This window comes from Cimex lectularius, unplaced genomic scaffold (genome assembly GCF_000648675.2).
Source record: "Cimex lectularius strain Harlan isolate CLEC.00 unplaced genomic scaffold, Clec_2.1 scaffold4, whole genome shotgun sequence".
Taxonomy (NCBI): Eukaryota; Metazoa; Arthropoda; class Insecta; order Hemiptera; family Cimicidae; genus Cimex; species Cimex lectularius.
In genome coordinates this window covers 3,208,873-3,222,975 of record NW_019392723.1, presented here as the reverse complement: position 1 = coordinate 3,222,975, position 14,103 = coordinate 3,208,873, and the positions used below count along the sequence as shown (strand labels likewise).

Genomic DNA, 14,103 nt, shown 5'->3' with positions numbered 1-14,103 from the left:
GTTCTAGATAGTCGGATTTTTGACTTGAAAGTCTGATTTTTCCCTAAGCATTACAGCCTTCTGGCTTATTGTACTTCGCTAGTTCTTTATTTCAGTGCAATCGGCTCGATCCTTCCTAAGGAGTACTTGGTCACTGATTGTCGTTTATGAAATTCCTTTCCCTGGTTTTCTTTGCTTCCCAGATTTGTCATCATTGAACGGTTGCTTCGCATGCGAACATTACATGGGTGACTATTTCTTTGTCCTCCTTACATAACCTACAAATGAGGTCATCATTGAAGACATGTTATGTAGATGTTTTCTCAGATGACAATGACCGGTGAGTCTGTTCAAACCTCTGAGCCTAGCCAGTCACGTTGAGGATCGTTTTAACATAACCTTAATGTGTTTTACACATCCAGAGGTTATCCATTTCTCCTTTTGTCTTTTTTGGATCTATTCTGTGATGAAAGATTCTGTGTTTGTTTTTATTATCCCAAGAATAGGTTCAGACCCTGTATATGGTCTTGCAGGTCCTCCTCTGACTAGTATGTCCGTTTTTCATTCCTTCCTAAATTCCTCTGTGTCCTTGTACCAAAGATCACCAGGTTGTCGTGTTTATATAAGTTCTGGAGATTTTGGATGCATTCACTGACTAATATTGATGTGATCTTTTTACATGCTAATGCTTGCTGAAATTACTGCAGCGATAAAAGTAGACCTTATGCTGTAAAAAACCTGTTTAATTGTTTACTATGTTAAGTAATTTTTTTACAATAATCAGGGATCACACTAGTAAGTTGACACCCTGTATATATTTGTCTTATTAAACAATTTTTAAGAAGTTGAAAGAAAAACTGTAATTATCGCATTGTTTAAAATTACTTAGGCTAACAATAAACCGGTTTAATTTTTTTCCAAGTTGTTTGTGTTGTATATGTTTTACGAAAACCAGGAAAGACACCTGTAAGTTCTCACCCTGTATATTTTTATCGTATTAACTAATTATTAAGAAAGAAAAAGCTGTAAAATTGCAACTTATAAAAGTAGAGGTTATGCTATAAAGAAATACTGTTTAATTTTTAGCCAGGCTGAGTAATTTTCTACTGAAACCCGGGAAACTAGCATGTTGTACCCCTGAATATATTTATGTTATTAACTTATTTTTAAGAAATTGAAAGAAAGAGGTGTAATAATTGCAGCATTCAAAATTAGAGATCATGGCATGGGAGTCGGCGACCGCAAAGGGTTAGGCATTGACACAGCGCTCATCATCGTTCCGGGTTCGAATCCTGCGGCCCCGCATTCCAACCCGTCAAACTTACAAATGGGCTTTTTTTATTAAACGCCGCCACTCCGAGAGTAAATATAACCTCGTAAAAAAAGAAAAAGTAGAGCTTATGCTATTAAAAAAACATGATTAATTATTTGCAAAGTACGAAAACCATGGAAGATAGTAGCAAGTTGTGACGCTGTATATTTATTTTATTAAATTATTTTTAAGAAATAGAAAGATGAAGGTGTAATAATTGCAGCGTTGAAAAGTAGAGCTTGTGATATAAAAAAATGGTTAATTTTTACTAGTACGAATAATTGATAATAACTGAAGGCACTAGTTAGTTTTTTGAAATTTAGAACAATTTGTTGGAACTAATATATCGTTAGCCATTCTTGGCTCTGGGTCGCGAAAACGATTGTCATGACATTAATTTTGGTCTGAAATTTATTGAGGTGATTAACAAAATGCACATTTTTCTCTCAACATCTATCAAACTGATATATTGTTATCTGTGTGTTTTTATATGAGGCAGAAAGCGGGGGCAATGGTCTCGGAAAGTCTCGTCAAATCGCAATCTGAGTTCATTGTAGACATATCAAAGAGTACAATGACTTTAACAGGGAAGCGGCCATGAATGACAACTATTTTAATCAGTTCTAGTCCTCCTTTCCTCCCGAATTTGATATAATATCGTCGAAAAGGATTTGAAAAACTTCGATATTCTAACAATAATCATATTTAGGCTGTATTTTTCACGCCGGCTCCGAGGGGAAAACAAAAACGCATTGAACAATATATGCAAAATTTCTTATGTTGCATTTTTCATGTAAATGAATATCCGTATTTACATTTAGGATTCCGAAAGGGAGAAATGTGAATTAGTTTCCTGAATACAGATGAAAACGGGGAGGGACCCTGGTGTCAGCGGCGGGTATGGTTATGCCGACGGTTTCATCCCTCATTCCGTTTGATAAACTGATTTATTAGGTAACGAAATTTTATTGCTTTAAAGGATAGATATATTTATCTTATAAGTGCTGATTAGACGTATACAGGTGTCAACTTTGCTTTTTTAAATTAATTTAATTTTAGCTTGTAAATATAAAAATACACATGAGCATAAATGGTTTTTTTTTATCTCCCGGTCAAAGCATTGACACTACGTTCATAAGTACGTCCACCCTTGTGTCCAAAAGGCACCCCGCATTACGTAAAAAGTATTTAAAATAAATGGTAAAAAAATACCGCTAGAGTAACATGTAAATACAGGACATTCGAGACTTCTATTTCAGCCGGAGGGATTCTCTACCCCGTTCTCCATGGAATTCTCTGAATTTAACGTTAGCTTTGTCAACACCATTATACAAACAACCCGAATGTAAAACGTTTTTGCAAAAAAAAACCCAATTTGGCCATTTCACTCATCAGCAAACAATTCAAGAATAATTGTCAGCATTTAACAAGATTGACGAATTTAATTTCTCACTGATTCACACACCAATTTTCACTGAATAATTTCTCTTCGAGCTTATTGGAATATTTGGACTTAATTGGAACAATAGGTACATCGGGAAAAAGCTTAAACCCGCGTAACGTTGGGAGAAGCGAGCTTCTTATCGACAGTTCAATAATTTTCATAATTTATCTTTATGTAAGTATTGGTTGAGATAAAAAAGCCAGTGTCACGAGCGGGATTCGAACCCACGACCTTCGGCTAAATACGTCGCTGCTCTACCACTTGAGCTATCGAGACTTTGATCCTCTCGGACACTAACTTCCCATCTCAACCCAACCTTTAGAATTTTCCCCCCTTTTTGCCATTTTTCAAATTAGTGTCCGAGTGGATCTAAGTCACGATGGCTCAAGTGGTAGAGCACCGGCGTATTTAGCCGAGGGTCGTGGGTTCGAATCCCACTCGTGCACTGACTTTTTTATTTCAACCAATACCTTACATAAATATCAATTAATTGAAAGAAGTTAATTGGTCAATCGGACCACGAACTCTAATGGATTTCCTTTTTTGTTTTCTTTCTCTTCTAGCATTTTTTATTCGAACACTTTTTGGATATGTTAGCATATAAAAATAAAATAAATTAACATTTTATTTATTACATATTTATTCAGAATTTTTTCCTGTGCTATTTGAAGGCCATTTTCATCTTTCTCTGGATAACCTTCTCCATTTTGGCTTAAGTGGTAGATTTTTTTTCTGGCCTCTTGACTGATGAGTTTTTTAATCGATTCAAGATCAATTTGTTGAAGAGTGGGTTTCTTTGGTTCGATTCCGAGGAAATCAAAGACCCGACAATGTGAAACGCTAAAAAATGCACAAAAAACTTCTAGTTGATGATCAATATTTACGTACAATCTAAAGTTCTAAACCGGCGTAAAAACCACATGATTTCATAGAAACATTACAATATCACGTTTTCACGCATAAAATTCCATTATTTTCTAGAAGTAATGAAAAGATTTTTATAATAGTGACGATAATAATTTAGATGTTTCAGAATAATAATTGGTTAAGGAATTTAAACAACAATACATGTAAAAAATGATTAATGTGAGAAAAAGTCGACAGATCCTTTTCCAATTTTCACAAATTCTTCTCGCATTAAAACTATTTAGTAAATTTTATTAATTAGGATATTTCAACACACATGTAAAGTTCCCGTATATTTGGGAATTTTTTTTTAAATTATCAAATGTTTGTGCTCGTAGGTCGTAAGAATCAAAAAACATAATTACCATTAACATTAAAAAATTTCTATAATTAAATATTTTCTAAAATTAAATGTTAATACAAATGAATTAATGTTTTTATGTAAGGTTTTGTTTGAATTGAAAATGTCAGTGTCACGGTCGGAATTCGAACATTTCACCCAAAACCTTACATAAAAAGATTAATTAATTGAAAGAAGTAATTTGGTCAATCAGACCACTAAATATAATGGAGTTAATACAAATGTTTTTTCTATCATTAGTTATTATAGTAAATGGGAAATCGATTAGTCAGGGATCGATTGAAGAAAAGCTGATCTCGAAAATGTAAAACATCTCTGAAAATCAACGGCCATACACTTTTATTGTGGGATCGGGTGGATCCCAGCCATCGTCACGAAGAAAATAGAAAAAAAGAAACGCTTTGTATGCATACCCTTGAGTCAACTTGCACAGAATTAATTTAACGGCCTGGCCTACGGTGAATTTGAATTATGTGAACACAACAAGACAATAATATTTCAATTCATCCTCATCGATTAGTATTCCCTGTGGATTTTATTGTAGGAGTTTGTATGTCATTACTCTAAGTTTATTTGTTTGGGGGAAAAAAATATAATCACGATTTATACCTTACAATCTCGTTTTTGTGTAGTTTAGTAATTTTGTTTCTTCATGCAATTAGAATCAAATTATAAAAGGAAAAGTGGAAGCCCACAGCTGTCAAGCCAAAATCAAATATCAAATAATACGATCCTCGTTGGTTCTTTTGGAGAAATTTTAAAGTGTTTTGTTGAAGGAAAATTAAGGAAACAGTCTATACGTTACAGATGGCATATCGAGAGTTTTTTTTCTATTAGGTCCTACGACCAATGGTAATAAATACATGTAATGATAATAAAACTTTATGAGGTGAATATTTGAAATAACGAGAATAGTTTTGGCCTGTAGTCATATTTACGTCTCAAAACCTATCGTGTTTTATTTATAAGCATAAAAGTGATATGAGACTTTTTTATGGTATAACCGTTGGGAATTCGACGGATCGTTTAACGTTAAACGTATGAACATATAAAATCTATCCAGAGCTTTAAACTCTCGTTTTTCTTCATTTTCAATTTCACATAAAATTTTATTAATTTCGTCATCAATATGCCCAATCAAAAATATCGACCTGCACCGTACAAATAAATCATAATTGTCGAATCGAAAAAATATACAGGGCTTCTCGCAGTCCTTTATTTATTGCCTAATGCGAGTGACTTATCGATCTCGTGGTCAGAGAAAATGTCATTTATCCCAGATACCGATTCCGCCGAGATGGGTGTTTAATTGTGATTAATGATTTCCAACGGGGACTACCAAATATGATATTTACCGTGAGTAATTGCCTTGTGTTTGCAGGATGAATTCAATGTTTGGGGCCGAAACCTTTTGTTTCTTTCTACCACACAGCCAAAGTAAGGATAATTTGTTTACTCTCAATATATGATAAATATTCGGACTTTTTTGAGTATTATTTTAATTAAAAGTGTTAAATCCGTTGATACTTGGACATGGACAAATATTAGGCACAAGGCCGAAGTTTTTGCCAATAACCCCCCCCCCCCAAAAAAAAAGAGGCGAGGTAAAAAATTGTTTTAAGTCAATTAAATATATAATCCATTAGATTTCGAGGTCCGATTGACCAAATATCTTCTTTCAATTAATAATTCTTTTTTGTTGACGAGGGTTAGCAACAGCAGAGGTCATGTAAACCCTCAGGGTGGCGGTGTTTTTGAAAAAAAAGCCCGTTTGTAAGTATGTCAGGTTCGAATGCAGGGCCGCTGGATTCGAACCCGGAACCTTTACCTTACTGTGATGTGCGCCGGGTCAACGCCTAAACCATGCGGCCACCGACACACCATAATCAAAGTATTTGTACACGCTCAAAGTGTTTACACGGAAAACAAACACTTTGAGTGAGTACAAATACTTTGAATAAGTCTAAAATTTCTATCATTGTATAAAATTCATTTTTCACATCCTACATGTATTTGTATAATTTAAACAATGTTTATAAATCCCAGCCCTGAAGATGATCTCAATAATGATCGAAACGTTGGCACGATACATTAAAGTGATGCCTAAACCGTTGCGGCCACCGACACGCCCCCTAATTAATCTTTATGTAAGGTATTCGGTAAGATAAAAAAGTGAAATTGAAGAATGGCAAAAAGGATGGAAAGGTTGGGTTGAGATGGGGAGTTAGTGTCCGAGTGGATGGAAGTCGAGATAGTTCAAGTGGTAGAGCAGCGGCGATTTAGCCGAAGGTCGACGGTTCGAATCCCGCTCGTGACACTGACTTTTTTATCTCAACCAATATCTTACATAAAGATTAATTAATTTAAATATATAATATTTAGTATTGATTCCAGTTGTTTTTTGTGCATATATTTCAATAGTATAGATATGTATGAATCGATTTGTTTTTTTACACAGGATTAGAGAAAAATAAGTAAGATTGTATTAAATAAGATTAGATATATAAAACTGTACAAAAATAAAAAAAAACGTTTCCAATAATAAAACTTATTACGGCATAGCACATAATAACAAACTGGGAAGAAATAAGTCAGCTAAGAAAGACAAACGATATCCCCTACGCGCTTCTTGAAGCACGGCAGCTGGCACAGAGCGCTGATTCAATATCTCAGGGTCATAAATATTTTTAATTTTACATAGGTCTTTGTACCTTCGTGTGGTGTGTTATTTACTGGAATGAATTCATTTATTTGCGTGAATAGATCGGCTTATCCTCAATTACCTCATACATGACTTTCTCATTGTGCCGCACCTTGGCCCTTTTGGGCTTCTCCCCAGTTGTCCCAAGGAATGTCCAGGGTTCTGGTGTAATGTGAATGAAATATGGCGTGTGATTGTAATTTATTAGGGTGAATGGCAGGATTTATACCCGATTACTTCAGGAATATCGTGTATCTGGAGTAGTGCGAGCAAATGTGAATGTAATTTATTAGCGTGAATGTAAGCGCTTATCAGGGATACAATTACCCCAGGAATATCGAGTATTCCGTTCTAGTGTGAATGAATGTGCGAATTTATTTTAATAGTGTGAACGACGGGGCTTGTCGCAAATTATTCCGAAGAAAAATTGGGTAATGTGAACTAAGTTTGGTGTTTGAATGTAATTTATTAGCAGGAATGGAGGAGCGTATCTCAAATTACCTCGAGGAATGTTGAGTACTCTTGGGTAATGTGAATGCTAATCAGACTATCTTGTGTTTTTAGCTATGTTCTGTGTATTGTGTTAATTTATCAAAAATTGACGAGACCTTAAGGTACAGAGAGATTAGCAATAGGATAAAAAATACAGAAGGTTGGTAACCTTTTTATCATACAACATCATAACTTGGCTGGAGAATCAGTATAAGAAATGTGTGTTTAAAACACGAGAAAATAGAAGAAGAAAACAGGTAAAATAGAGAGAGAGAGCTGCGATTACCAATGTAAATTGCTTGCCCAAAAACTAAAAAGAAAAAGAAATTACGCTAAAATATATTATTTTTCTTAAAGGTATTTTAGGCATCCTATTCGAGCCATTAAAATCAAATTTTACCGTTATAAAAAAATTAGACTTTTTTGGTTGGATTCGGCTGGGACAAATTTTTTCTCCTTTGTTCCATTTAAAAATGATTAAATATAAAAATATTAAAAATTATGAATATAAAAATTCATATTCACTCAGGAATGTATCCAAATCCACGTTTATTAAATCTGTTAAAAAAGTAAAATGTTTTCTGTTCTATTCTATGTAAACAAGGTTTCGTAATAATGCCAGTAAATAAGAACGTTTTGAAGTAGGATAAGAAAAAAATAGGTTGTTGTTGAAAACGGCAAAAAGAGGGAAAATTCCAATGCGAATTTTCAGAGCAAATAAACATTTTTTGGCCGGGTCGACCTTGGGTCGTTCTTTTCTTTCTCCACTGTTCTGTGCTTCACTTAAAAATTCATAACTCCTCTGGATTCTATCTAAATTCAATGTTATTAGAACCGGTAGAATGTTTAACATTTTTACTTTTAGTCTGTCTCAAAAACGTTTTGGATTATATGAAGAAATTAGGAATTAAATCAACAAAACCTACCACATTTGTTTTATGTTCCTGGTCTTTAATTATGTTCGGATATCTGTCATGAAACATGGTGTACCGAGTTCAGAACTAAATATTGAATGTCGTCGTTTATGAAATGTTTCAATTTTATGACGTTATAAATGGGAAAAATAAAAGGGAAGGAAACAAAAAACTACTGAAACATTTTCTTTTTTTATCTCCGGTTCTGATTTATTTAGAGACGGCAAATTTACCCCTTTAAGAGAATTTTTTAAGCTTATAAACTCCAGTAGACTTTCTTGTAAATAGGTCAAGCCGAAAAAATGATCACTATTGTCAAATTAGTTTTGTGATTTTTGAACATTTTCTCAAACCTTTGCATTAAGAGTTTTAGAAGTGGGAAAAACTAATTCTTAATTATATTTCTTGGTTAAAAAAGTGCCTTTTGCAAGCAACAAAAGTGATGTTCCTTTTTTTGCACCCTTAACACTTCTCAACACGTTTTGGAAAATAAGAAAATAAATTGCCATCTCAAAATTTTAGTTTTAGAAAAGAATTAGATTTTTGTTCCAAAATCACGAATGTGGTTGTAACATTAAACCAACTCCAACAATCGATGTAAAATATTACAGACCTATAAAATTTTATAACCTACACGTACTGCGAAAAACGTGTAGGTTAGTATTATGGCCCTGGCCGACGTAAATAAACTGAATATGTACATATAAAATAAAATATTGAGATATTTTTGTTTATTTCATTATTATTTTTTCATTTTTAATGTGTTAAAGAAGAAAGAGTTTTGATATAAGCTCAAAGAAAAAATTAATACAGGTTTAAAACGGTTCTTATGACAGTATGCTTTGCCAGGCTCAAAAATGACTATTTTTGTATAAAAATTGTTAATTTAGGGCTTAAAAAAATGTTTTTGTCCTGCTACCGATAGCTTCCCTAAGTTTTTGGTAATTTTTATATATCTGATATCATTTAACATAATTCTGCATATTATTTTCTTATCCTAAGTAAAAAACATACAAATATACAAATCACCTTAAACATGTAACACATCATTATGATTTTAGGATGAATTATGCTGAATGTGAGTAATTATGTGTGAATGAGCGAATTAGGTTATACATATTATTTGACCTTTTATCATTTTATAGTCTAAATATAGTGAATATTTTAAATCTAAATTGTTGGTTATTTTTTTAAAATTAAATTCACCGATTTGTTTTATGCAATAAACTTCAGTTGCTTACGCATTTCTGGTCACGTCCCTGTCTATCTTCAGAGCTCGCTATTTAGCTAAATTGAAGTTGAGTTCAAAATTCTAGATTTAAAATATTTTAACCAACAAATTAAGTTAAAATTAATTTTAAAAAATAAAATTTGAATTGTACAACTTATTTTCGACTTTGGTAGTTTATTATTCGTTTTTCTATTTTTAAAACCTTAACCTGCCAGTGAATTATGTTAGAAAAATATTCTAGAAAAAGTTCGTGAGAGGCTACGCAGGACAAACCGAAGAACACATGTGGAAAAGAAAATTAAAATCTTTCATAGGTAGAAATAATATCTCTGATGTATTTATTAGCGTGATCGTTTTAGTAGGTTTGGGTTTGTTTGTGATGGGATATCGAGTACCGCCAAACACACCAAAGGAATTAAGATTTTGTCAGTATATTTGCAATTTGGTTGTATAGTAGTCATAGGTGGCCACGCAATTGCGTGAATGTATATTGTTGCTTGAGTGGTTAAATGTGTATGGTCGCGTGGTCTGTGTGGATGTCGAATATACTCAGACCTGTCGAATCATTTAAGTTAACTTAGTACAGGTGGTGAACGCATGATTTTTACTGGGTGTGAATAAAGGGAAGACGTGAAGATGAAAATCGCCTAGCCGAGCTCCCCACCGTAGGTTTAGGTTTGACATAATTTTAGCCTAGTTGTAGGGGTTAAATCTCAGCAGTGTATCGAAAACTCTTGAGACCCGCCAAACATAGGTTATATCATCTTTTAAATAGCATGAATGTGTATTTTAATTGACTTAGGAATTTTAATCACATATGGAACATCGAAGATACGTGCAATTTGATACAGATGAATTATGTTAAAAAATTGTTCTAATAGAAGGATGAGTGAAAATCACTGTAGGTGATAAACCGAAGAACACATGTTGAAAAACAAATAAACAACAACTGTTCCTTAATGCCTGTTATGCTAAAAGGCGATGTTACAGCCGGGAACCCACTTACTCGATGCGACGCTATGCGACGCTACCCTATGCTACCCGACGCAAATCCAATGTTCAATTTTCCATACGATTGTATTACCCCCGGCCACATCTACCCGATGAAACGCTACCCTACTCTACGCTCTGCGATTCCAGATTTTCGTCGGGTAGCATCGAGTACAGTCGAAGACAAAAGAACCGGACACAGATATTTTTATTAAAACTACATGTATTATTGTCGTTATATTTATTACAACAATATAAACCAAATTAACCGAGATTAAAAGTTCATTAGTTTTTATTTTAAATTTAAAATTTAAATTAAATTAAAAAAATTAATTTTAATGGTTTGGTATAAAATTGATCAAAAAACCGGAATACCATTTTATATAATGAATTTAACTAACAATTTATTACACTGTTTTACTCACAAAATTTAACTAACAATTTATTTCATGGTTTTGCTCATAAAATTACACCATTTTCGTCAAGTAGCGTCAGAACAGGACACTCATATTTTTTGTAGTTTACTTCAAACTATGTATATGTAATTTTGACGTTATATTAATTACAACATTCTTATTTTAATATAAACCAAATTAAATGAGATCAAAAATGGATGAGTTTTTATCAAAATTATATAATTATGAAAGTTAGGCAAAAAATGTGTAAAAACACCGGAATAACTTTATTTGAAACAATTAAGTTTAACAATTTATTACAGGGTTGTGTGCATAAAATTTAACTAACAATTCAGCTCAGAATAGTGCATTAAGAACAAAAGAGGCGTTGCGATTGTGATACACGCTGTGTGACTGAACGTGGCGTGCGCTTGACGTCGCATAGATGTGCACACCCTACCAAAACGTGACAAGGCGTCGGGAAGCATCGGGTATCGTCGCATCGGGTAAATGTGTTCCCGGCTTAAACGTGACTTAAACATATCGCCCACCAAACATTAATAGGAGTCAAAGGGAGAAATGTATCAAGAAGTATTTCGTATATGGCGAGCTTGTACAAATCCAGCCCGAAAATTACTAGTATACAAAATATATATAGGGTATATAAGTATATAAAAATTAAGGATGCTTAATACGATTACGAAATGACTTTTTTAATTTTAGCCTGCTTTACTGGAAGAGTATTTTCATTTTTGGAACTTTTTATAAATTTGATATCATTTAATACATATTATGCATATTATTTTTTTATCCTGCATTTGGAAAATCGATTGATAGTAACAGTATAATAAGGTTCTGAATTATTTTAAAGTTCCCTGTAAATATGTGAAGTCATTTTGTTAGTTTAAATATTTTTGTGAAATTATAAAAATAAACGGAATAAATCACTGGAAGGGAAAAAATTGGGATTTTTTTTAAATTCCTGTCTATCGTTTTTTGGATGCAAAAGAAGAATATCAACATTGTTTCATGCTAAAAAATATTTTAATTCTTTTTTGGCTACATCGCTCGGAAAAAATGATGTATTTCAATAGTTATCCTTACCTTACTGCAGAGTATTATTTGGAGAGGTGACCATGCGACCGGGCTTTAATGGGTGGCTAAGAAAGATAGTAAATTTTTGGAAGGACTTTCGGGGCAGCAATGTCGGCCTCCACTCTCCAGAAATGACCAGGCTACTTTTTGGCCTAATTTGCTGGTAGCCTTTTGATTTTTAATATTTATTTTATTTTTTCGATATCTAATCTGATTTAATAAGATCCTGCATATTATTTTCTATGTCCCAAAAAATAAGAGAAAAGAAATAAATAAAAATAAAATAAATCGACTGATGGATTGTAATCGTCCCCTGTTCCGCTTTTTGGAGTACGTGGTTTCTTCAAATAGATCTCTTTTATGTGTTTTGTCTTTCTTCGTTTTGTCTGAGTGTGTGTATTTATTAGTGTGAGTGGACAGGGCTTGTTAGCAGCATTATTACTATTATGTTATGTCGATCGAGGAATATCCAGTACTCACCGACTAACCAGACTGAGTGCAATGTACATGTTTGTGAATTTGCGCGATGGTACTATGCCTTTTAGTTTTAGATTAGATTATGTTTTTCATACGTTGGGAGAGAAAATGACATAGCTGTTGAAAACCCCTGATGATTAAACACATTGGTTGGGATGGGACGATATCCTGAGCATCATGCTCAAGGGGGATACTAGCGACCCAGCGGCATAATGATGTAGGTGAACTCCCCGGAGGTATGAACCCTAGCGTGAGAACCCTTGAGTTCCTTCAAGGTGAAATTCCAATATTATACCTTAAAATACATGTACATCATTAAAATAATTCATGAGATTTCATTTAGAGAGGGTTAAGAAACCTCTAATTTGGTAGTTGCCGATCATTTTAGTTCTGCCTATCCTCGCTTGGTTGATCTGCATGATCCGTTTCGCCAGTTAGTCACCTTCAGTGTGCCCATGTTTATTCAAATAAGTACTTATGATTTTTTTTAAGGGATTCAGTTAAAAGGGGAAAATTTTCAGATTTAATTCGTTTTCCTATAACAAGATTTGTGGTAAAAAATCATTCCGCTAATTTTTGTTAGTTGTGTATTATAAATAATTTCATGTAAATTGTGTTCGGTAGCCAAGTGGAATAAAGGGGCGGGCGAATGCAGGAAATTCTTATTTAAAATAATATCTGGGGGAACGCTTGTGTAAGATGCAAATCCCACAGTTGCAAACTTTTGTTACCGCATAATCCAGGTATTTGCCACTGTAGCTCTTTAAAAGGTAGCCATCAAGACCTTCAAGCTTAGGGTATTCCTCGTGCTTTTCAACCCTTGGTATTTCAAGTAGCACTTACGATTCTTTAAGAGGACCGGCTCATTTATGATACAGGTCCGGGGGAAAAGGTTCATGTTTAAAATAAACGTAAATTATGCACATCTCAGGGGGCGAAATTTTTTCGAAACTTCTCTGTCCCCTTTAACTTACTTGAAGTTCTTCTCTATGAGAGTCTTCATAAAATAGAAATAAAATAAAACATCGTTAGCGATCGGTTATCAGTCATATTCGATGTATATTTATTTTAAAACATTCCAGTCGTTCACACCAACGGTTCCCACCAAAACCTTGTATGTTTTTCTCAACAAATAAATAATTCTTGCTGAGACAGATCTTTAAGGAATCACAAACGGTACATGGTTTAATGCGATCAAGTCTTGAATAATTCGAACGGTCGGTAACCTCCAGGCGGAATGCAATGTCTGAAATATAGTGTTACTTTGTCAAAGTCAACATTCAACAATGATAGCGAGCAACAAGATACCTGTTATGTAATTAAAAGCAGGTAATCACATTAAGTGATAAATTTCTGGTTAGTAGTTCGCAATGAATTTTCATTCTTAGAAATATAGATATTGGTCTTCATCATTTGTAATTCATAATGCATTAAAAAGACCTTTTGATCTTTTTAAGTACAGGATAAACTGTACTCTGAGTTTACAAAGTTTGCAACTCGTATGATTTTTATTTTAATTTTACTTTCTATAAAAAATGAAACAATGCGATATGGCCACTATTATCAACATGGCTATCCTAAATTAGAAACGAAAATGGAGTGGGAATATGGATAAGCTCCTCACGCTGGGAACACATATATTCGATGTAACGCTACCAAATGCTACGCAACGGAAATCCAAACTCCGATTTTCCATAAGGTTGCATTACCCCCGTGCACATCTGCCCGATGCCACTCAACGCTACCCTTCTCGACGCTATGCGATCACCACTGTCCAGATTTTCGTCGGGTCGCATCGAGTACAGT

At 33.7% G+C, this 14,103-nt stretch overlaps 1 protein-coding gene across 7 annotated transcripts in view; it reads left to right on the top strand.

Moving 5' to 3' along the window:
• Window positions 1-14,103, top strand: part of LOC106673701 (teneurin-m) — a 574,800-nt gene that overhangs the window by 126,498 nt on the left and 434,199 nt on the right. The gene's annotated exons all lie outside the window — the stretch shown is intronic.